Below are 25,049 nucleotides of genomic sequence, written 5' to 3' on the forward strand. Positions count from 1 at the left end.
AATCGGGCAGTCTCCAGACTTAAAAACATGGCACAAATTGGTTTCATAATGATTTACTTTCAATCAAACTTTTGCTAGAAGCTATGGATTCAAAATTCCAAATCGGACCTCGATATTCAAAAATTCTAGATTTGACCACCACTCACTTAACCTCTAGTAAGTACAGATTACATTTGTTTGTCATATAACAGATTTGTCTTTGACATACGCCGACTTTGTGGCAATTCCAAACAGTTAAAGATATGGCTCAATTTTGATGATTTACAAATTTTCAGAATTTTTGCTTAAGTTACTGAATCTTCAGCCAATTTTACTACAATTATTATAGTAATTTAACATTATTAGAATGATCATCCACATCAATATTCAATGCCTGTTTTCAATGTTAATGAGACATTAGTTATGACTATTTAACCAATAAACCTCACTGACCTGTGCCTGCTGCAGAGCCCGCTGCATGCAGTCAAGTTTGTAGAGCTGCCGGCAGCCCGATCGCAGTCTGTCCAGGTGCCCCAGCAGCTTCTCAGCTGACGGGTTGCCACTGGTTTTGCCCGCGTTTCCGCTTGTTGGGTGAGGCCTGTGGACAACACGAGACTAGCAGTGCTGCTACCAGCTCCCCCAACCGTTCTTCGTGGTCCCGACAACCAGCAGCGTAGAGCTGATACCACGAACATGTCACCCCGGCCGGTCCCACCTCTCGACACAGGACCTGCTTCACCAGCTCTGCCGTCGGCCTGGTGACAATAACCAATCACTCAATTCACAATGTAATAAGACCAAATAAAATGTTATTATTATAAATCAGTATTTGTGCATTAACATTTATTTCATTGTTTGTCAAAGTAACCAATGTAATTAAAGCTGTTAGAAAATTCATCTTAAAGTAAAGATAAGGTGGCTGACAGCTTAAAAAAAATTTAAGTTTTATTTTATTGCATTAAAGTGACTCATCTCAAACCAACCATTGATAAATTAATTGTATCATACTGAACCATTTTTATGTTTCCAAAATCTTCCATCAAAAGCCTCAGTGAGCAGTTTGCTGGTTTACTAATTCCTGATTATTTTCTCGCTCAAAATTTACAATGCCAAAAGTTTTTTTTTTTACCATTAAAGCAAAAGTTGCCAGAAGATGCACCCCTAAAAATATCAAACTACCCTTAAAACATTTTAAGATATAGTCACATATCTTCTTATTAAAAAAAATATGAAGATATGTTAACCTACTTTTCATGCTTGAGCATGAGCAGGATGGCGGTAAGCGCCTCAGCGTGGTTGTCGTGGTCCGAGCCGTGGAAGGATGGGCATAACGTAGTCGATGGGTATACCATGAGCAGTAACCAGCTGCCACAGGCAGAACTGCTCAAACGTCTCCCACGACAATGATGCTGACAACACTTCCTGGAATGAATTCTCTCGAAACATCACCAGCCGACCTGTCACATCAGCACAACATTTGTAGTAATTGTTCATCTTAAAATCTACCAAATATCACTGTACACTCTATTATAATTATTTGACAGTTAACTTTCAGATATTAAATACTCAGAACTCAAATCCGATTGGATTTATTTGATTTTGCCATTAATATTATATAACCGAAAAGAAAAGAAAATTTTAAATAGAATTTCTGTAATGTTCAAGAAAAGAAAGGATGTTTCATGATGAATGAGGTAACTTAAAACACTGAAATTCAAACAAACAACCAACAGGTCTAACTCATTATAAATCAATATTCATAACGATTAGGACACGAAAAATGAATGTTCACACATGTTGACTTCCAGAATTTCAGTACTGAAATATTAAGTTTCAGTATAAGTTGATAAAGGAATATATTACAATGCTCTAAAAAATACTTAAAAGTCATAAAAAGTATTCAAATTATTGTGCTCAAAGCAACTTGCTTGACTAACATCAAAATTATTGTCTCACTGCCTGTACAAACACACAACAAGAGTTCTAGCAGCCAGATTGTTATAATTGTTTCTAATTCTATTTTTTTATGTGTAAATTATTACTTTTAGGTACCTTGGACAACCCTACAGACGAGTTCCTGTAGTTGCCTGGCGTCAACAGTGGACACCACCAGGTGTAGCAGAGCAGTGTTGCCAACTGCGACTTGAGGGAACTGTGTGTAGACCGCAGGAAGCAGCCAACACAACAGGTTCACATCTTCTTCTTGACACAGCTGTGACAGAAAAACAAAGGCATAATTAGTACTCACCGTCCGTGTACTCTGTATTATAATCTTCAATATTTTCGGAAGAGAAGCATAAATGAAGAACAAGATACTATACAACATTTGATGATTTAAAAAATTAAGACTAACAGCTTCACTGCTGGTCTATATTGAATGAGACCTACTCTTAATTTGCTTCAGCGCCATAAGGCATCTGCTATAGTCAACAAGTTAAAGTTAAAGGAGACTAATTATAAAACTAAATGACAATTAATCTATATAAATAGCAGTTTTTTCTCCATTTGACTAAACCATAAGGATAGAAGTTCAGATCACGCTATCTTCTCTTGTCTACACATTTAAAATAGATACAGAGATATGCTTGACTTTTAACTCCGACATCAGTATTATACAATCAATGAATAAAGAATTATTGATTGATTGATACGGACATGCACTTTTTTATTTTACTGGCCACCTATTTTACCAAATGCTTTGAAATTCCACAGACTTGTATACAAAGATCTATTGCATTGAAATATATTAGTTCATAAAGCTTTGAATTCATATTTTGTCATTCTGTGATTGAGAAATTGCAATTTCATCATCCCACATAATTCACCATTTGTTGCAGTAACTTGTACATATTCCACCTTGCTTCATATTTTTTAGGTTAAAACATATAAAGTACGACAGTTAAAATTTAGTTTGTTATTTATTTCATTTAATTTGAGTAAAAGGAATCACTCAAAGTCTCCCGTAACTGAAAATATATCAATTAGTAACTTAATTGTAAGTGGCATGGATGTAAGCAATGACAATGATTTGAGTGATGCTATCTTGACTTTTCTGAAAACATTTTCTACTATATGTAAATATTGTAATTAAAAAGTGTTTTTTTTGTTTTTTTTAAATATGTGCTATAAACAGTTTAAATTATTTTTATCAGAAATAATTTTTGTTTTATGTTTTGTATTAAGCACTATGAATTTCAAATCTCGTGTTACCTTTACTTGTACAAAAATGGCAAAAAGGAAAAATGACACGGCCTTACAAACATTTATGTTTGTAAATAAAGTAAATGTTTGTAAATCAACTTGTAAATAAAGTAAACCTATAAAGCTATATGGTTTATTTCTTTTTTAAGATATAACATATTTAGTTTATTTTTCATATTTCTGTAAACTATATTCAATAAGAAAAACAAAAAAGAATTAGCTTGATAACTTAGAAAAAATAGCCTGCTTATGAATTAACAAAACCCACACATTTTGTCGAAAATGGCTTGCGGGGGAAAATGGGACATAACTTGATATAATGCTGGGCTTAAAAGGGGTAAAATATCAGATTTATCAGACACAAACACAGAACTCCTCATTTTGAACAGCACATACAGTACAACACTTGTAATTACAGTAAACCTCCGTTAATCCAGCATAGTCAGGGCTTGAGTCATGCCGAATAATCAAATATGCTGGATTATTGGATAAATATCAGAGAAATAATTTGGACAAAATAATTAAACAAACAATCATAGCAAAAACGTGTTTTTATTATTCAAATTTATAACCTTCAGGTAGTCCTCGTTATAAATGTGGATCTTAGAGAACTATCTTTTTAAATGGTCTATTTACAGTGTGTAGTCTACGCATCACAACAATTCCGCAGAACACAGTCAAGGTCGAGAACGTGTTTATCCTGGTCACAATCCAATCATTAATAAACTTTATAGAGCACTATAACTGTACTAAGTTACTCGTATTACTGTACACCAAAACTAAATAGCAGACTGAGAGAATGACAACTAAGTGCGAACATATAAAAAGATGTCACAAAGGCATCTCGTTACATAGGCTGACAGCCAACAGCAATAGCAATGGTCAGTCATGTTACTCAAGTATAATCGATATCACCCAAAGTCAGCCGAATATGAGGCCTATCCTCTTCTCCATGCTGTAATACATAAACACTGTGTTCACCACAAACGAAAAATCATTGTAACATATAACTTATTGATGTTTAGCGTTGGTCAGGAAAAAGTTACTTAGTGTGCCAGCATAATTACCTATGGCATGCCAGATTAATGGAATTTTACTGTATTTCATTCTATCTACTGAGTTCACACACAGTATAACCCCACTGATGAATCTTTGACTTCATTTTCTAAGTAATTTCCATGCGAATAAGCTTTGTTTTTCTTGTATATTCTAAGTATGTGGAATAAAGTGATTTGATTTGAACAGAAATGTATGACTAATAACAATTAATGGATTTGCAAAAATCCATCTCTGTTTTCAACCACAACCATGTTGAAACAAATTAAACCTCACACACAATACATTTTACCAGCGTCTTCTTATTGGAAATTCTAAATGCTTTAATATATGATCAAACACTCCAATAAAATGAAAAAAGTTTTATTTTGTGAGGCCTTTCGTGCTCAAAGGACACATCGTCAGACCCCACATAACTGAAATAAAAGTAAAGTAATAATACAAACAATTTTAGACTTAAATAAAAAACATATGTCTTGAAAAATACAAAGAGATCAGATTTTAAAGGCCAGGAAGTATGTCTACTGTATATGTAAAAATTTATATTTAATTAGATTAAAGGCAGTAACGGTGAATTTTGTAGAGGTTCCAGGCTCATTATTTACAAGATAATTTTGGTTCTTCTGCATAAAAATAGTTTCGTAAGCATCAAGGAATTTGTTGTTTTTGACTTCTTTTAATAATTTGACTTGTGAAAAGCAGTGTCCAGTATGAAGTGCATGTTTTTGTCATGGCCGATCTTTCCTCTTGTTGATACTTCAGACATGCTTTATGTTCCTTTACTCTCTTTTTTATTTTCCTTTTTTTTTGGCCAATATATTTTAAATTACAGTTGTCACAATTAATTTGATATATTCCAGATTTTTCATCATCATCTATTTTTATTCTTTGGATTTCCTAATATATTTTTTAGTTTTTGAACTCCACCTAGAGATCACTAAAAATTTTGAATAGCGTTGAATTTCCCATTTTTCACATGAAATATACTAATGATCTTAGAAAGTATTGAATACAAACACAAACATAAACTAGAAAAAATAGAAAAGAAGTTCAATATACTGCTTGGCAAAAATATATGCACAAAAAATACTACTGGAAAATAATTCTTCCAAAGATACATTGGTTAAAAATTTGTCTTCATACACATTTACGGTTTGCAGAGTTATCAATATTGAATAAAGGTTTAAACTACGGCATAAAATCTTTTAAAGAACAAGAAGATGTATTTGTTGATGTTGAATCAAACATAAAATTTTTAAATAATGATCAAAGAAATGCAATTAGAAGTGATATAAATTCAGCTCTTCTTAAAGCTAAAACTAAAGCAATGTAACAAAAAGTAATTCAAAATCATCTCAAGACGTCTTTAGAAATAACAATAATGTAATAAAATCATTAAAAAAGCAAAGATGTTTTCTACCTTAAAGCGGACAAAAGTAACACAATTGTTATATTAGATGAAAGTGAATATTATTCAAGAGTGGAAAATATGCTTCAAAGATGGTCCTTACGTAGAAATCAACAAAAATCCTCTAAATCAACAAATTGTGTTAGTAACAGCTTCATTAAAACACTGCAGAACAATAGTATCGAAAGAAATTTCAAAATCACTTACAGTATCAAATCCTATTATACCAAGATTGTACTGTCTTCCTAAGATACATAAACCAGGAAAACTTAATGAGGCATAGTTTCTTGTATAAATTCGCCTTCTTATTTTATATCAAAATGGTTAGTGCAAGAGTTTTCAACAATTTGAATTCCCCCCAACTTTTTCCATTAAAGATAGATATGATTTCTTAAATTCTACAAAAAGATATTAAGATCGAACAAGACGAATATCTTGTATCATTTGGTGTTCAATCTCTTTATCCTAATGTACCTATTAAAAATAGCATACAAATCATCGAGAACTGGCTGATTTCCATAAATTTAGAAAAAACTATTGTTAAAGAGTACATTAATTTAGTCAATCTTAGCATGTCACAAAATGTGTTTCAATTTCGAGACAAATATTACACACAGTGTTATGGTACTGCCATGGGAAATCCCCTTTCATGTTTTATCGCCAACATATTTCTCAGTAAAATTTGAAACTCATGCAAAAGAAACAATGGATTATTTTCCAAGAATCTGGAAGCGATATGTAGATGATATATTTGCTGTTTTTGACAAGAAACAAAATCTTCAAGATTTTATTATTTCGCTTAACTCATTTTACCCTTCTATAAAATTTACTTATGAAATAGAACATAACAATCAACTCCCATTTCTAGATTTATTAATTACAAAAAATACAACTGGCCATTTTGAATTTGACATATATAGAAAATCAACACAAAACGACCAGATTTATCCCATTTGATTCATTTCATGCCCCTTCACAAAAAAGAGCAGCTTTTCACAGTTTAATCCACAGGATCTTACATACCCCTCTATCAATTGAAAATTATAAAAAGGAAGTAAAGAAAATTAAAGAAATTGCATTATTTAATGGTTACAAAATTGAAATGATTGATAACATGATAAAAAAGAAAAAGAAAATTATTGAAAGAAATTCTAGAACAACTCTCTATCAAACTAAATGCAAAGAACCTGAAAAATGGATATCTGTGTCTTACAACAATTTAACTACAGAAATTGCTAAAAGTTTTAAAACACATGCCAGTATTAATGTATCCACAAATTCCAAAATAAAAACTAAAGAACATATTAGGAAATCCAAAGAATAAAATAGATGATGATGAAAAATCTAGAATATATCAAATTAATTGTGACAACTGTAATTTAAAATATATTGGCCAAACAAAAAGGGAAAATAAAAAAGAGAGTAAAGGAACATAAAAGCATGTCTGAAGTATCAACAAGAGGAAAGATCGGCCATGGCGAAACATGCACTTCATACTGGACACTGCTTTTCACAAGTCAAATTATTAAAAGAAGTCAAAAACAACAAATTCCTTGATGCTTACGAAACTATTTTTTATGCAGAAGAACCAAAATTATCTAGTAAATAATGAGCCTTGGACCTCTACAAAATTCACCGTTACTGCCTTTAATTTAATTAAATATAAATTTTTACATATACAGTAGACATACTTCCTGGCCTTTAAAATCTGATCTCTTTGTATTTTTCAAGACATATGTTTTTTATTTAAGTTTAAATTGTTTGTATTATTACTTTACTTTTATTTCAGTTATGTGGGTCTGACGATGTGTTCTTTGAGCACGAAAGGCCTCACAAAATAAAACTTTTTCATTTTATTGGAGTGTTTGATCATATATTAAGCACTCACACACAATATTTAACTGCAATCTGTAAAACAATAAATAACACACCTTTAGATCTGCTAGAAGTCCAGCCTCCAGTTCTCTGTCTTGTGTCTCGCACAGCTCTTTGAACACCTGAGATTTACCGTTACTGAAAAATATTGACACAAATTAATTGCACACAAATGTCATAGATTAGCACACTAATTGGTTTTCATTCACTAATGAAATTAAATTGTGTGTGCCAGATTGTAACAAACTTAAAGGACTTTTGGGATTTTGGGAGAGTAGACAAAGTCTACGACTCTCCTCTGAAAAGTAAAATAAACTGGTGACATCTGACACATTTTAATCCCCGCCTTTATGAAAATATCTGTAAGTAAATGTAGATGATATAAAATCTGAAGATTTCATTTGTTTTGCCATGGCTCTTGTAAATATCTAATTTCTTGTGTAATGTGTAACAACCTCAGATTGTTTCTACCCACATCTAAGTGCAGTAAGCTAGCAGATATATCTCTACTAGCATAACTGTACAGCCTCTGCTAACCCTTCAGTACCTCTGCCATTCCCAGCCGCATACAAAAGATGACACAATGTCTAAAGAACTATTTGTGCAGAGTAAAATACACACGTCATAGTAAATTTTATTTTACATTTTCAACAGGCACAATTACCGTATTTAAAAAAATAAGGCAGTCATGGGACTGACTGACAGAAGTAACTACTTCTTGTAACAAGCTGTAAATATATATTTAAAAAAAATAAGTTTGCTTATTATTAAATATATATTTTTTATATTTTAAAATAATATGAGACACTAAATTCTTTAACATAAAGTGTTGTAATTTCTATTAATTTTATACATATTTTTGTAATATGTTTTACATTTTATATATTACAATGATCAGTGATTTCTAAATATTAAAGTAATAAATATTTATACATTTTCATTATTATTGTTTCTATAATTTGGTCAGTATCATTTTCACTAGAATTTTGTATTTACAAATTAATTGCTTCATTTTCATTGTTATTACATTCTAAAAAATAAAATAATGGTTTATAACTGAAATAAGAAATAATAATTCTAGAAATTTTTTTAATGCAGCATCTATTGATGTTTCCATATCTTACTGTACTTATGTTTTTATCATTTGACATTGTTAAATTTAATTCATCTTTTAAAAAGATTTCGGCGATTAGGTAAGTACTACTCATCTATCTTACAAAATATCCTAAAACAAGATGGTCAGAATTTGACACCAACCCTTTGAAACAGTCGGCAAGAAACTATGGTCGATATAAGTGCACTAAACTAAACTTTTGAATAATGTTCTAATTCAGCTCTAAATGTTTTAAATTATTAATCAATATTTTTCAGTATAAAAAGAAACAAATATGTAGTGTTGTTGTTAATGTAGCTGTACATTTTTATTAAATATTAAGTATTATATATAAAAGGCAATAAATATCCATGATATTATTATAAATAACTTTTTGACCAACATATTTCCTTGATTGTGACAACAAGGCAAACTCAACAATTGCGTCGGAAATATAATTCACTCCAATCAGGAGTGGTCATATACACATGCAATGCCTACTGAATTGCGAGCAATGGAGCGGATAACTGCTAGCAGAGCAGATATGAGTCAGTGTAGTCTAACCTTTACATTTAAAGACTGTTATCAAACCTAAATTAGTCATCTTTTGATGAAAGTATGGTTCTCAGAGCTGTGTATGTATATATATTTTCTTGATCAGAAAAAAGGCAAAATTAACTATTGAACAAAAAATACTGACATCAAATAAATTACAATGACCATAAACAAACACTTTTTAACAAATTTTCTTGATTGTCCCGAAGAGGGCAAACTCAACATTAGCGTCGGAAATATAATTCACTCAAATCAGGGGTACCTACAAGTTTTACCATATATATTAGTCTCTATGCAATGATTGTTTGGCATTAGAAGATTTTTAGTGTGTTAAAGTCAACATAGTCACTAATAGCAGAGTATAAATTGATTGCGTAAATTTTGACAGCTTTTAAACTGGAGCTTAACTAACCTAATGAGATATTTCTGACTAAATTTACATCAATAATAATATGAGTAAACTATTATTTAGTGGTTAGTTTTGTATAGTCTGACTATTGCCAACTAATAAGAGTTTGTTGCAACATTTTTTATATTCTTTTTTGCAGCTCTACTAGAGAACATTCAATTACATAGGTAATAAAAATTAAAACTAATTATATAAATAATAAAGAAAATAAAGGTCTCTTTAATAAGCACTACACATTTTATTAGCAGTAGGACGTTAGGTAGTGGTAACTGGCAACTTACAATACCATAAAGCAGAAACATATTTTGTGTGAATTTTATTTAGATATATTACAATATATTCATAGTTTCTTACATAATAACCAACAACAAACGATTCTAAAGGTCAAACTGCTAACTGTAGAGAGTTTTATTATATCTATTCGTTTCAAAATGGCAGTCTAAAGTCTATAGAAAACAGTGCTTTTTTTGTTTTTATTGCTTGTAACATAAAACCTGTACAAATCCAAACCAAAATAAATTTTTTCTATACTTCATGACACAAACTTTCAAATAAATTCTTCTAGATTCTAGAATATTCTTTCGGATTCTTTGTGCATGACTGTATTTTTCAAATATTTTGTACTACCTGTAAAATTTATTTGTATGACAATACAAAAATGCCAATGACCTAAAAGTGTTTTACGGTAAGGGGATATTTCCGACACAACAATTTAAAGGGTGTACAGAGCAGAACACATCCTGTTGAAGTTTAAAGTGTGTGGTGAACCATGCTGTGTGTGGTGTGTGGTTATCTATAACACAAGTCAGTGTTCAGCCCAAACACTCATTTGTGATGTTTGTTTGTTTATTGTTTAACTTGAATTAGACTAAAAATAATTACAATTTGTATGATGTTTTAAAAGTTATGGCTGCAAAAAATAACATCACAGACAGTAAAATTGACTGGCTTATAGACTATAATAATTTAGAAGATTTTGAAACAAAATTTAAGTAGACTTCACTAAAACATTGCAAAATCTAGGCCTTGGCCTACATAAAAGTAATGGTGAAATTAAAGTTACTATTCATAAATTAAGAGACAAGGATCCAATGAATATAGGCCTAAATGATGATTCCATTCCTATGAATTGAAACAGGTCTAGGCCTGTAATTACTATGACATGGGCAATTTTGTAAGATTATGACTAAAAGAAATACTTTATAGAAATGTAAGTAACAAAACTTGTATATATATGTTTTATACTTGTAAAAGTAGTAAACCTTAAATATCAGAAATCATACACAACATAAACTTAATATTATCTAAATTGTACCACCTAATTAAATAAACATAGTACTGAATAAATTGGGATGATGTTTCTCAAGATAATTAATTAATTCTTTTAAAAATAAGCAATCATATGGATATGATGATATTGCCATGACTGCTATAAAATCGGTAAAACAACATATTTGTAAAATGCTTGTTCATTTGATAAATTCTTCTTTTATATGTAGTGAATTCCCAGACTTTTTAAAGATTGCAAAAGTTATCCCAATTCATAAAAAGAATGACCCTAAGGATAAAAGTAACTACAGGCCAGTATCATTGTTACCTTCAATCTCTAAAATTTATGAAAGAATAATGTATAATATATTAATTAATTTTTTGGCGTCTAACAATTGTTAGACGCCAAAAAATATAGAAGATATATATATGTATAGAAGATATTAGACCGGTTAGAAGATATACTACATGGCTTCAGAAAACAAAAGGTCTACTATAACAGCTATAGTAAGCTTTGTTCGATCAATAATTAAATCTATCGATAAGAATGAGAAGGTAACCGGAGTATTTATGGACATGTCAAAAGCTTATGACAGTGTGTATAATCCCACGTTGCTGCTCAAGGTTGAAAGAAATTAATGTGAGTGAAAAAGCATTACAGTGGTTTAAATCATACCTATCAAATAGGCAACAATTTGTAGAAATTTTAAATTAAAAAAATAACTTAAAATTGATGAAATACAAATTAAAATTGTCAAAAGTAGAGCTAGGAGTACCCCCAAGGATCTATTTTAGGACCACTAACTCCTTTTCCTTTGTTACCTGAAAAACTTAACCCTTCCAACGCGGCTAACGCCTAAAGACGCGGAACTGCCGATGCTTTAAACGCGGATTACAATCATTCATTCCGTTATAATTCTTATACAATTCTTATAAAATTGTTTTTTACTAACATTTAGTATAATGTTTTGTTGTAATGGCTAATCCAGATGATCCAAGTTTTGACAAATGAGCACATTTTTGGTATATAATGTGTAATATTTTTTTTCAATTATTTGTTTTGTATTTTATACCAGTTTTTCACCATACAAGTCCAGTTTATTTATTCTAAATAAATAAGGTTTATAAGTACAATATTTGTTTCATTTCCCTTGTAGGCTATCATATAAATAAGTTTGTGTTGAATTTCACATTATTACATTTCAAAACCTTATACTGAACTTATTTATTTTATGTACCAATTATACAGGAACTTCAGTTACAATTTACTCATTATAAATAACCTGTATAAATGTAATGTAATCTGTCAAATAGTGTTGCTATGTCCATTATCCTGCAATGCAGTTTATTCAAAATTTCAAATATTTTCGTGCGTATAAAATTCTCAAAAATATGTAATATTACATGTTTATTATTTTTTTCTTATTAAGGTAATACCCAAGGTATATGAAACAAAAATTAGCATTGGGAAATTTAAAAAAACATATTTTTTTATGTCTTAGCGTTTTACAGTAATTTAGATTAGCGCTTTAAAGGGTTAAAAAAACTGTCTAAGCTTTAAGCCTTCTACAAGACTATGTCTCTATGTAGATGATTCGAATTTAAAAATATTGAGTAAAACAAAAGAACAGATAGAAATTAAATCCTATATTGAAATCATTGTACAACAATTTTTTAACTGTTACAATTTGTATCTAAACACAGATAAAACAAAATGTCTAAGTTTTAAAACAAAACAAAATAAACAAGCAATTACTCCACTCATTGAAAATTGAAGGAAAAGAAATAGTATTAGCCAAAGAAAGATTAATTCTGGCTTGTACGCAATAAGAAAGTCTGATTTATGCAGCACTGACACCTTAAAACGTATCTATTTTTCTTACATTCAGTATCACATTACATGTGGACTGTGTGTATACGGGGCTACTAAAAAATAAAATCTCAATGTAATACTAAAAGTTCAAAAAAAAGCTGTCAGAACAATTTTAGAATGATTTTTTTTCAATCTGTCAATGAACGTTTAAAAAAATTAAATATATTAACTATATATGAACTTATTTTTTGAAGCCATCATGTATGTTAAACATCAAACATCTATCAGTAGCAGTAAGGTGGTGCATCACTATGACGCCAGATATAAAAATGAATTTGTGATCCCTTGTCATCACTTGGAATTATATAAAAAAAATACATTATATGTAGGAAATAAATTTTTAAGAAAAATTGCTGATTATATAAAAAGTGGGGGTAAATTTACTTTATTTTAAGAGAAAGTTATAAGAGTTTTTTGGTAGGATTAACTTTATATTCTTTATAAGAATTTGAACACTTTCCCTTAGGACCTTAATATTAAATTTTGTAATGGTAAGTACTAATACTTGTTAGGTATCAGTTAAAAATTAAATTATAAACTTTACATTACAATTATATATTGTAATTTGACTACTTTTTCATTAAATTGACACTATTTGATGTACAAACTGTGCAAATTAATGAATAAAGATTATTTTGATTTGATTTGAATACCACGGTTACCAAATTAAGTCCTGCAAGAAGGGGTAAAAGAGATCAAATAAGTAACAAGTCAAAGGGTTAATAACCCATAACTGTGACACTCAAACCACAATCAACAAACTTTACTAGCTTAACTAAACATCACCTTACCTTCCGATTTTACCTCCTTCGTCATCGCCCAGCGTGCTGGCCTGCAGGTAATAGAGTAACAGATAACCGATCCGCTGACACCGACTGTACATCTCGCTAAGCACTGTCAGCAGTGGTAGTCGTCTCGAGTCGTCCTCGCTCAAACTCTGCCAAATTACGAAACAGCACAAACAGCGGCCGTTCCTATACTGTCCTCTATACTATCCTCGGTCACTGTCTCCGGAAACACTCTTGTAGTCCACGTGTGCCTCAACACCGCGCACAAACACTGCCCCACCGTTGTCAACGTATCACTGTCCACCTCATCGTCCTGTATCACAAGCTGGACTATCCTCTCCATCGCCTCGCACCTGCCACAATGTTTTAATATTTTACTGAATTGTAATATATAGTTTTAAATAATGAGATATCCCTAATATAAGAATATTTTATATTGCCTCAGCCCACAATCAATTTTCATTTTCCTGTTACATAAAACAGTTCACATCACGTCACCAATACACGCCTTTAAAAATTTTAACAAACTAAGATGCTACACATAAACTTTCAATCCAAACCTTTTAAGAAGCCTCGTTGAGTTATCAATAACATGAAATAAACTATAGAGAATCCTGAGAATTATTTGTGTGGATCTGATAATTAAATTGATTAGAAAGGTTATTTGAATACGTATAAAATACCAACTACACCTAACAACATAGTGTGAAAAGCAAATTTGTAAAGCTTGTTCAATCCTTCAGAGTCTTATTCGTACTAATGATGACAAATGTTCATACATTAACAAATCAATACCTCAGACCAGATTTAATTTTGCACTCTATAATAAGCATGGACTAAATTTGGTCTCCTCTTCCATACACAATCAAAAACACTGTATTTAAGAGTTATACCCTGTACAGTTGAAGTGGAAAATTTTTTTTTAGTTTCAAACTAATTTATTCTTAATTACAAATCTCATTAATTATTCAAAATAATAAGAGAAGAAAGAACACTATCTAAGAACTTAAACCTTATCATAATGATCTCCCAATGAAACACTGCATAATACTAAACTTCCTCATAATATAATGGGAGCCAATCACAGAATAAGAGTCTCTCAAGTTTCCTGAATCTTACACAATATGTTAATAACTAATTGAGTATAATTTTTATTGAGCTCTCTGGATTTTTCTATACTTACAAAATGAATTTGTCTCTTTAGATTGTTTCAGTAAATGACCAATTAATGGATCTAAGTGACTGTACTATCCACAAGACCATATTTGGTACAGACATTGTAGTTCAGAGTACCACTAGCTAAAACAGAACTTACTTAGCCTCATTGTCAGTCTCGGCCTGTAGCCTCTCGATGGCATCACGGAACGGCCCCTCCAGGTTCTTCACTACCTCGTCGTCATCGTCCTTCCACTCATCTGGCAATGGACTTCCTTTTAACTTCACCTTTGCTGGAAGTGGCAACAAAAATTCTTGTTCAGGAGCATAGTCATTGAATAACAAAATAAATAGCATTTGTCTTTTTTTACAAAAAAATATGATCAAATGAAGTATAGACCATTTTAATACATACTATTTTTAAAATTGATATTAAATGACATACATTTTAATGTTAAGAATCTGCACATTATATGTAATCTATGTTTAAGTAGACTGCAACTCTCAACTTTTTTTTTTTGAGTTTACACTCAAACAAGAATATCTAGTTTTCTTTCAAATCAACCATATATAATACACATACCAACAGGGTGTTATCATAAACAAGCTCACATTAACATTTAAATATTTTTTAATTATTAATTCACCTATTAAAATAATAACATTGAGACATTGCATATTTTATAAATATAAATACAGAACACTAACATTTTAAATGAAAATTATTTTGATTCTATAAATAAAATTCTCAACATTTTTAGTATTTAGTGTATTCTCAGCTAATTCAACAACCAAATCGAAGTTGCACATTGTATAAATATTCATTTTTCACATTGATTTATTTTATACTTGTACTGCAGTTGTATAGCAAAAAATATAAATTAAAAAAATAATTACTTTCCCTAATATTTGCAAAGGTATATTCTTTCAGACTTTTCATTTGTGTACCACAATATTAGTAGAAACATGAAAATACTGGAATTGTCTGATCTACTACATACTATTACTTTTTCAACCACGTCATTAGTCAAAAGGTCAAGACCCTTCATTACTTTGCTGACTATATATTTATTGCAATCTCTCTCATTTAATTACCATTATTTTATTAATACATCATTAATTTTTTCCTTATGATTTAAACTTGGCAATCACTTATACACACATCTGATATCTCATGTATATACAAGTATACATACTACAAGTCATGCATACATATAAATCTTCTGCAATTTGGACCAGAGAGGTAAGTCTAGGAGGCATAACTATGAAAATTAATGTGAAGACCAAAGTACCTTTGTCACAGTTTGTAACCTTTCATTTAACAAATTGAAAGCTATTTTCAATTCTCAAAATCATATCACTGGTACAAACCAGAGAGCCTAATACATAGCATAGTAAATATCCCATCAATCTCTGCTTCCATTTCCACCATTACTCACTACTGAGCAGGTGTAGTCTGACTACAAGCTCATGAACATGACTGAATTCCACTGTCAAATGCAAATCACAAGTTCCACAATGTGATAAGGTTTTATCAACCATTTATAGACTGCGTATATAGTGAAGATTTTATGATGTAGATGGTCCAGAAAGTTCAAAGAAATAAAATTAGAATTTACTAGTAAGGAAGATGATCACGGAAGAAAGTGTGTAAAGAAAATGTATCAATAGATTCATTGAAACTGCTTCAGTATTTTGATTACTTTGATAACCAAATAATACTGGAGAGAAATTTTTGATTAAATTGTGTTAGTGAGATGAAACCATTATCTTAGTGTATTGTTTATTTTGTATTACAACTTTTAGTTCAAAAAAATATAACATCACACAGTTTTTACTTACAGGAACAGAAATTTTTTGCAACAACACATTGTTCTTTCATTAAATAAAATATATTTCTACTATAACCTAACAACTGTAACCTGACTGTTTCTCAACACATTCGCTGCAGCAGGCTGCTTTTGTGGAACAGCCACTCTGGCATGCCATGCTTAGCTATGAGCTGCTAAAGTAAACACCCCGCTCAAACTTGACTCATTGCCTCAGCGTGAGGTCTAGTAGCAGACAGGGAAGGTTATGTCACATACCGAGTGTGCGCTTTTTGAACAAACCAATTCTCAGATCGCCATTTTGGTTCATTTTCTCTGTTGTGTGTTGTGTTTTTTGTATCGTGACTGTGAATATGTATCTGTAGTTTAATGGAGGAGGATATTGTTTTTCTGATGAAGAACAACCCAATTCATGTTCACAGAATTCTTATGACATTTTGAAACATTGAGTTAAGAATGGATATAATTTGTTGAGAAGGGGAGAACAAACTTTTTCAATTAAATGTTTTTGAAATAAACATAAAATTGATTCCCGGGTGACAGTATGGGTGGGGAATGAAAACCAGTAAAGTACTGACTATGGACTGAACGAAGATTGGCACCAGTGCCTGTGGGCTGGAAATCCAGCCCCAGAAATGTCACTATTCGACTCTACAAGGGTTCCTAGACATCTTGAATCGTCATTTTGGAAATCCAGACGTCATTTTAGAGTGAATAAACACAATTTAAATTTTTTCACATTTTATGGTCGCATCATTTCCCGCAGCGAATGTGTTAAGTAAGCTGATACACTCTCCAGGTTATCTGTACAAATCCAGTGTCCAAGGTCGCTGATACTCTATAGTCCAAGTCCCTTATATAAGTCTCCATTATCTAACCAGACATACCTCTGCAGTCAGGTAGGACAGGAAAGGAACAAGGAAGGTAAGGTAAGGCTGGTCTACAGTAGAGGTGTACAAGGATAGCCCTGATCCTTTCATGGCGGTACGTATTTTGTTTGAAGTGACATGATGTGTTGTTATATTCTGAAAATTTAACATTAAATCATTTAATCAATCAAATTTTTGTCTAATAGAATCAATAACACTTGCTTATTGAAAGAAAACTACAATTTTGTTTAGAACTCAAAACAAAGTTTAACATGGGTAAAAACAGAATACTGGCAAAAAATAAAATTCACATCAAAACATTTCATTCATGACAGATGTGAGCGATCTGTGGTCTATCCAATTGTTAAAATAAATCTATTCATATCTTCAAGTCGCCTAAATGAATCATTTCAAGTTTCAAAATGGAAAATTATCGAAAATTATTTTACAAAATGTTTTGCTAATTATGAATTGGAAATACTAGTGGAGTGGGAATGTCTGTGCGGCACAATAGGGTTGCTAACTTGAGTGGCACTTCTTACAAGTAAGTGATATTACTATTAAACAGCAGTGTTTGTTTGCATTCATTTTGCAGTCATTTTACTGTGTTATTTTTTCACTGTACTGAATATTAAATCCATATTTAGTGGTGTTCAGTACACCTGGCCGTGAAAATATAAACTTTAAAAACCTAAGGGAGTTGATGAGAAAACATTACATTCACACATGTTCATAAATTTATATGAAATACTTTATCATAGGAAAATCTATAACTCAATGAATATAACTATTTATATTCATTACATTTTTCAGAAAGGCTTTATATGAATGTTACCTAAGATTTCATAATCCACATTTCATACATTTTTATATGATTTAACCGAAATTTACAACATTTACAAGTTAGGTACGAAACAAATTTAGGGGTGAAAGTTTCTAAAAATATTTTTTCAAAATTATTATTATTATTTTTATGCATCATAAAAATTTTAGGAAAAAATTTTGTAATGTAATATTCATAGTCTTAGCATTTATGTTTATTACAGTAGCTGTCGTGGTTAATGGATTATGTATAAACAAGAGGGAGAAGTGATCCAGATGTGGCACTAACCAAGTGGAATGTCGTCATCATCTTCCTCCTCCCCGTGTGGTCGGATCGAGGCCTCGCCCTCCTCGTCGCTGAAGGTTGGCTCGCTCGGACTGTGGTGATTGGTCCACCCCACCAACGGCCATCCCCACCCCCACCCCTTCTCCCAGGTGATTTACCATTTCTTCTTTGCTCTCCTCCAACTTTACTCCTGATCCAAAATAAACGTAAATGAACATTCCAACTTCGATTTAACACTCAATTAATGAAATGTAAAATATAACTATGATCAAACTTAAAGTAACCTCTATTTACTAAAAACAATAATGAAAATGGTGTTTAAATTGTAGTAATTATTGGTCCTATTTTAATCCTCAGCACATTTGGCAAATCGTTTGAAAAATAATATTAACAACTTCATTGGGACTCTATGCTGAGTGCTTTTAACCACCTGGTATGCACTTGGGCATCTGCCGCAGTTAACACATTAATCTAATCTGTTAATCTATATATTAAACACATATATACGCTTTATAATCCTACTTACAAAATGATCTCAAGTTTTTATATTAAACTTAGGCAACTATAGATGTACAAAATATCCAGATTTAAAGTATTAATAATTGCCAAAGCAGCAAAACTAATTTAATTTTAATTTAACTAATGTTTTTTTCCAGAACTTGGGCCTAAAATCATCTGGTGAATGTTTAACCATATGATGTAATAACGTTTTAAGGGTGTGTAATCTGTACTCATGACAACTGTTGTTCATGAAAATGTTAAGAGTGAGCCATAATCTATTTTTAATTTATCACTTTAAAAAAATGTTGTTTCCCCTCCCCACTTTGTGTTTGGGGTGAAGAAACTAAGCTAACTCCTTGTAAAAAGATTCACCTTCGAGACTAGGGTGCGGGTAACAGAACTCCTGGAATGTCTCCCGAACCATGACTCTCAGCTCCTTGTCGAGCCGACTGTGGTCGAACAGAGTGTAGAGTGTCGACAACACTCGCTTCTCCATGATGTGGCGTAACGACGCGTAGATACCCTGTCGCACCTTTTCGCTCAGTGGTGGATAGAAGTTGGGTATTATCTGTGAACGTTATAGGCATCAGGAAATATGATCACAGTATTAATTTAACCCTTTGAGGACCAAGCGTGCGATTTTTGGACGTTAGGAACTTGTGCTAAAAGGACCAGGCGGTCGATTTCTGGAACGGTCGTAATTTATGCGAAAAGTACCGAGCTCGGCTCCGATTTCTGGACGTCAAAGTTTTTTACGATACTTTGAAATAAAATATTGTAACCACAGCTGAGATTCTTATTTCCTTTTAAATTTGACTTCATACTCTATGTAAAAACATGTTTAACTCAATTGAAAACATCATTGAAATCAACTACAAAGCTTTTATAATAACGCTATCAGCTGACTGCTGCGCGGTTCGTCATTCCGCTTCACAGCGCTAGCGGACAGCGGACCGACGAAACAACGCGACGTGACTTTGCTGTTTGTTTACATCAGTCGGCTTTGTGTTCATGCTGCACGTGTACTAAATTTGTATTCAAGTGTTGTGTTATTTATATTTATTTACGTATGATTTTGTGAAATTATTTAGTTCTTTTTCAATCACAATGGATTACGATTACTTGAGAACAAGTGAACTTGATCGTGAGCTGGACGCAGAGCTTGATTCAGACGAATCAACTAACCTATTTGATGATGACTCAGATGATGATCCAACGTTTGATCCGAATCAGGCATCAACATCAAGGGTATTTTCAACTCAAGGTAGGCCTAGTCCTGTATTTGACTCAGATAGCGACAGTGATTACTATGATGTGCCTCCACAACCAAAGCGGCCTAAACAACAACCTAGATCTATGCCGGTACCTTTACCTACACCTAGGCAGAAAGCTGTATTTAGCGATGAATCTGATGATGATGTAGGTCCAGAACCTGTAATAAATAGTTTCAGATGAAAATGACAATAGTGGCCAAAACCCAGACATTTGGGAAAAAAGTCAGTGAGAATGATGGCAATGCCACACCTTTTGTTCACAACTTTTCGTATCTTGAACAGCCTGGTCCAAGGCATTGCAATTTTGATCCCAGCACCACAAAACCAATCAAATACTTTGAGCTATTTTTTACTACCTCCCTATTGTCCATGTTTGTTACTGAAACTAACAGGTATGCAACACAAAGTATAAGAGCAAGAGGGAATAACATTTCAACCACACAGTAGATTGAAATCGTGGTCCCCGGTGACACTAACAGAAATCAAAGCTTTTATTGCTGTAGTACTAAATATGGGTTTAGTGCGAAAAACCAACAATCAAGTCATACTGGTCTAAAACAGGCTCTCAAATAACACCTTGGTTTGGTAAAATGTTTCCACGGTCACGGTTTGAGTCAATCCTCTCATTTTTTCACATGGTAGATAACAGTAAACTACCAAAAAGTACTGAACCTGGTTATGATGGTGCTCAAAAATTTCAACCCTTACAGGATCACTGTAATAGGCTCTTTCATTATTATTATTGTGGGCACCAGCAACTTTCTATTGACGAAAGCCTTATCGGCACCAAAAACCAGACATCGTTGATGCAATATTTGCCAAATAAACACCACCACCGCTGGGGCATAAAAATGTGGGTTTTGTGTGATGCTATTTCTAAATATTGCCTTAGCTTTTTTTTGTTATAAAGGTGCAAGGGTCACAAGAGGATAAAGATGAGATAAAGCGAAATGGATTAGCCTATTCAGTAGTTTCAAAGCTTCTGGTAGCCTGTAATTACTTTTACAAAGGATACCATGTTTTCTGTGACAATTTTTTTTTCGAGTCTACCCCTGGTGAAGATGTTATATTCCAAAAGTACCTTCTTGACTGGAACCATTCGTAGAAATAGGAAGGGTCTACCTACTGAAATAAAAGATAAAATAGAACCAGGACAATCAGTTTACTGCAAAAAGGAAAATACAGTCATTTTGTCATATCGTCAGAAGAAAACACAAAAACACCCTGTTATTTTAGTATCATCTAAACCAGAAATAAAAACAAGTTGAAGTCACAACTAAGAGGCGTGGAAGGGAAACTACAGATAAAAAACCATCAATAATTCAGGACTACAACCACTACATGGGTGGTATAGATCATTTCGACATGATGTTGTACACATACCTGGATGAAAGGCGGACCATAAAGTACTGGAAAAAGGTTGCCTTCAACTTTTTTGCAAGAATGACTCTAAATGCTTATGTTATATATAAGGACAATTCTCCTGAACAGCCTAGTAAAGCCAATATCAAGATATCAATTTATAGTGAGCATTATTGACAGTATAAGTGATGAATGGTTTGCTGCAAAACAAGTTGCTCCTGGTGGTGGTGGTGCGGATGATAGGGGACAGAGAGGCCTTGAAAGATTACCTGACAACAAAGTAAAGACTTGTTGGGTCTGCACAAAAAAGGGCCAAGATTATGCAAAGTCAAGAAAAAAATCCAGACTGGGTATGCAGTTCGTGTCAAGAGGGCTGCCATTCTGTTTGCTTTGGAAAACATATCTGCAAATAAGTTCCGAGTGAATATTTGTGTACATAGTGTAAATATTCCAACTATATTTTTTTTATTATTAGGACTAAGACCATCTATGTCATGTACTGATCTGCATTGACAGAATTCAATGTAAGTAGTTTTCAGTTCCATGTCTTCCTTGCATGTTTTAAAATTCGCTATATATTTTGAGCTCTTATTGGTAAATATATTGCATATTTCTTTTATTTATAAATATAGGATTATGATTTTTTTTGTCCATGTTCTAAATAACATATGGAAATAAAAAAAACATGTTTTCCACAGATAAAATTTTTACAGTTTTTTCTGTAAAAAAAATTGAAAATGATTTTAACACTTTTTTTGGTTATATGTTGAGAATTGAACACGTAATATTAATACTTATAAAACATGGCATATCCAAATAATTGTAATTTTATTTAAGTGGGATACATATTTATAAACATTTTTGACACATATTTTCACAACAATATCTCTTACAAGAGTTTAAGTTATGAATTTTTTCCTAAATGTCTGTAAAAGTAGTAAAAATCACATTGTGCAGTTTTGGCAACCATATGCTATATATGCATGTGAACATTTTAGAAAATGTAAATTTTTGGGTTTGGTCCCTCAAAGGGTTAAAAAGAGTCCAAATCTAAATATTTTAATAATAATTTTAATGTTTTTGAAATATTCTTACTAACTCAATACCTTTTAGTACCCACTCTTACAGTATAACCCGGATTAACCTACATCTTGATTTGAATTGTAAGTTTAATTCTGTTTTGTTTTTTTTTCTGACAATACTTTTACATATCGTTCGTTAATAATTACACTTATTTACCATTTCACTATATTACAAAAGTGCCTTCATCCAATGGTAATAGTCATTTTCAGGTGTCAGGGGCTGTGTGCCCTATAAGGAAAAAGCCACTGATTTATATGTCACTAGAACCTTCTTCTTTTTATAAATCCTTATCAGTTACCAAATAATTATAGGTATTCTCTAACAAAAATAGTATTTCTTTTTTCAGTGTTTTTTCCTTTCCGTACTTCAATATGCCAGTTACTTATTCTCCTGTCATTAATATGATTTAATGTTTCTTATGAACTTGACCACTTTACTATTATAATTCATAACTTGTCCACGGGCAGAAAAAACTCTTTTACGCAACATTAGGAAGAAGAAGAGCCTCCCCCCTGATAAGTGGGTCTCTCCCTCTACCACGTTTCAGCTATGGGTTTTTAACCCACCGAGAAAAAAATCCCTGTTTACATGATAGTAAACTAACCAACCATTCACTATATAAATTCCATGCAGTATATTAATGACTCAAATTATTGAAGGTTGCCGTTCCTACAACACACTGCTCATATAACCTCTTTTATATACTTTCACTATCCCTCAGCATCCTTTATCATCTAAAACTGTTCTAAACAAAGATTTTCAAACAATTCTAGGGTTCATCAAAAGACTTATGAAACTCTAAGGACAGTGTAATATTCTTCTAACACACAAGCTTCTTTCGTGTACGTGTGTTTTGCATTTGGTTGAGACAGTCTTAAGAGAAGTATTTATCCCTTAACTTTTTCAAATTTGTTTATGAATATTTGATTTTAAACTTTAACCCTTGAAAGTGGCACACACTGCAAATAGAGCCCTAACATACTTTGATGATAATAAATAAATATGACTCCAATGAAATTCACCCTGGATACAAAGAGAAAGAATCATAAACTTTTTATCAGTATGGGTTTATTACGTTTCCTTTTTTTATTTATCTCTATGGGTCTTGTATAAGTCAGAAACTGCAATAGCTTGTCATCACATTTATTGCACCTTTGTTTTCTTATATTGATGGGAGCGATTATTTCAGGATTGATTTCATGGAACTAAATTTAATAGTTCATTTATTTTACAATGCATAATTGATATAAAAATGATTAAAACTTCTAACAATGTAAAGCTGAATAGATTTATAATAATGCAAACCCAACGAAGTGAATATCTAACAACCACAGCACATGCAAATGTCACTCATTGCAATATAAAAGATGTAACATATAAAAGCACAAATGACGATGCACACAAGCCCGTATAAATCATGCTTAGAAATCATTTTGTGCATTTCATCTTAACAAAATCTAATATGATTTAATAAATTAAAAACAAAATTTAACAAAAGCTTCCCAAAGAACCTGATATACAATGTGTACAAATATATAATTTCAAATAACGTTTTATATAGTAAATCATTTCAATGATGTATCTTGCAACAAAAGATTAACCCTAGAACTGGCGGTCATTTCATCCTGTAGTGTCGTGCTGTTTTGGAGCTTCGCGCGAGGTTATTTTTTTAAAAAAAATTATTAAAAATTTAAAATCAAAGCAATATAAATAAGAGTATCTTCTTTTTGTGTTCAGAATTAAACGTAGAATCTGCACTATATTGTAAAATTAACCATCTAAAATTTTCTAATAAACACTTTTTTTAATCAAATAAAAAACAGTTACAATAAAATATTTCTTAAATTTGGGGGGGACCATACCTGTAGCCAAATGAAGTTTAGAGCGAGAAATATTATTATAAGATGAGATAGCTCAGTCTGTTTCAAAATTATATTATCTAGTTTCAGAAAAACATAACACATTATACACATTTATGAAAGCATCATAAAACTATAGAATAATAAGCAGCAGATGCGTATAAATTCCGAGAAATCGGTCATTCCACGTAAGACTTTGGTAAAGACATGTTTTTGCTAATACATTTATTCTATGAATACATGTTATTTTGCATATTTTAATTACTTTAAATAAAAAAGAATAAACAGTACTAATGAAATAAATTACCATAAATTATTTTTTGAATAAGTAAAAAAAGTTTAAATTTTGCCATTATTTCAAAAATTTTGCGAAACATTTTCATTCAGCAAAATATAAAATAGTTTCTAAAGCTTGTACTATATCCAAAAATTATAAATATAATGGTTTATAAGTGAATAGGAAATATTATGTAGTTAAAGACTATAAATATAACTAAAGATAT

General features: G+C 31.5%; 1 pseudogene; it reads right to left on the reverse strand.

Moving 5' to 3' along the window:
• Positions 1-363: 363 nt before the first annotated feature.
• On the reverse strand, positions 364-19,892 carry LOC124374465 (annotated as a pseudogene).
• Between the last annotated feature and the right edge of the window lie 5,157 nt (positions 19,893-25,049).

Source organism: Homalodisca vitripennis, unplaced genomic scaffold, assembly GCF_021130785.1.
Source record: "Homalodisca vitripennis isolate AUS2020 unplaced genomic scaffold, UT_GWSS_2.1 ScUCBcl_8591;HRSCAF=16750, whole genome shotgun sequence".
NCBI classification, from domain to species: Eukaryota; Metazoa; Arthropoda; class Insecta; order Hemiptera; family Cicadellidae; genus Homalodisca; species Homalodisca vitripennis.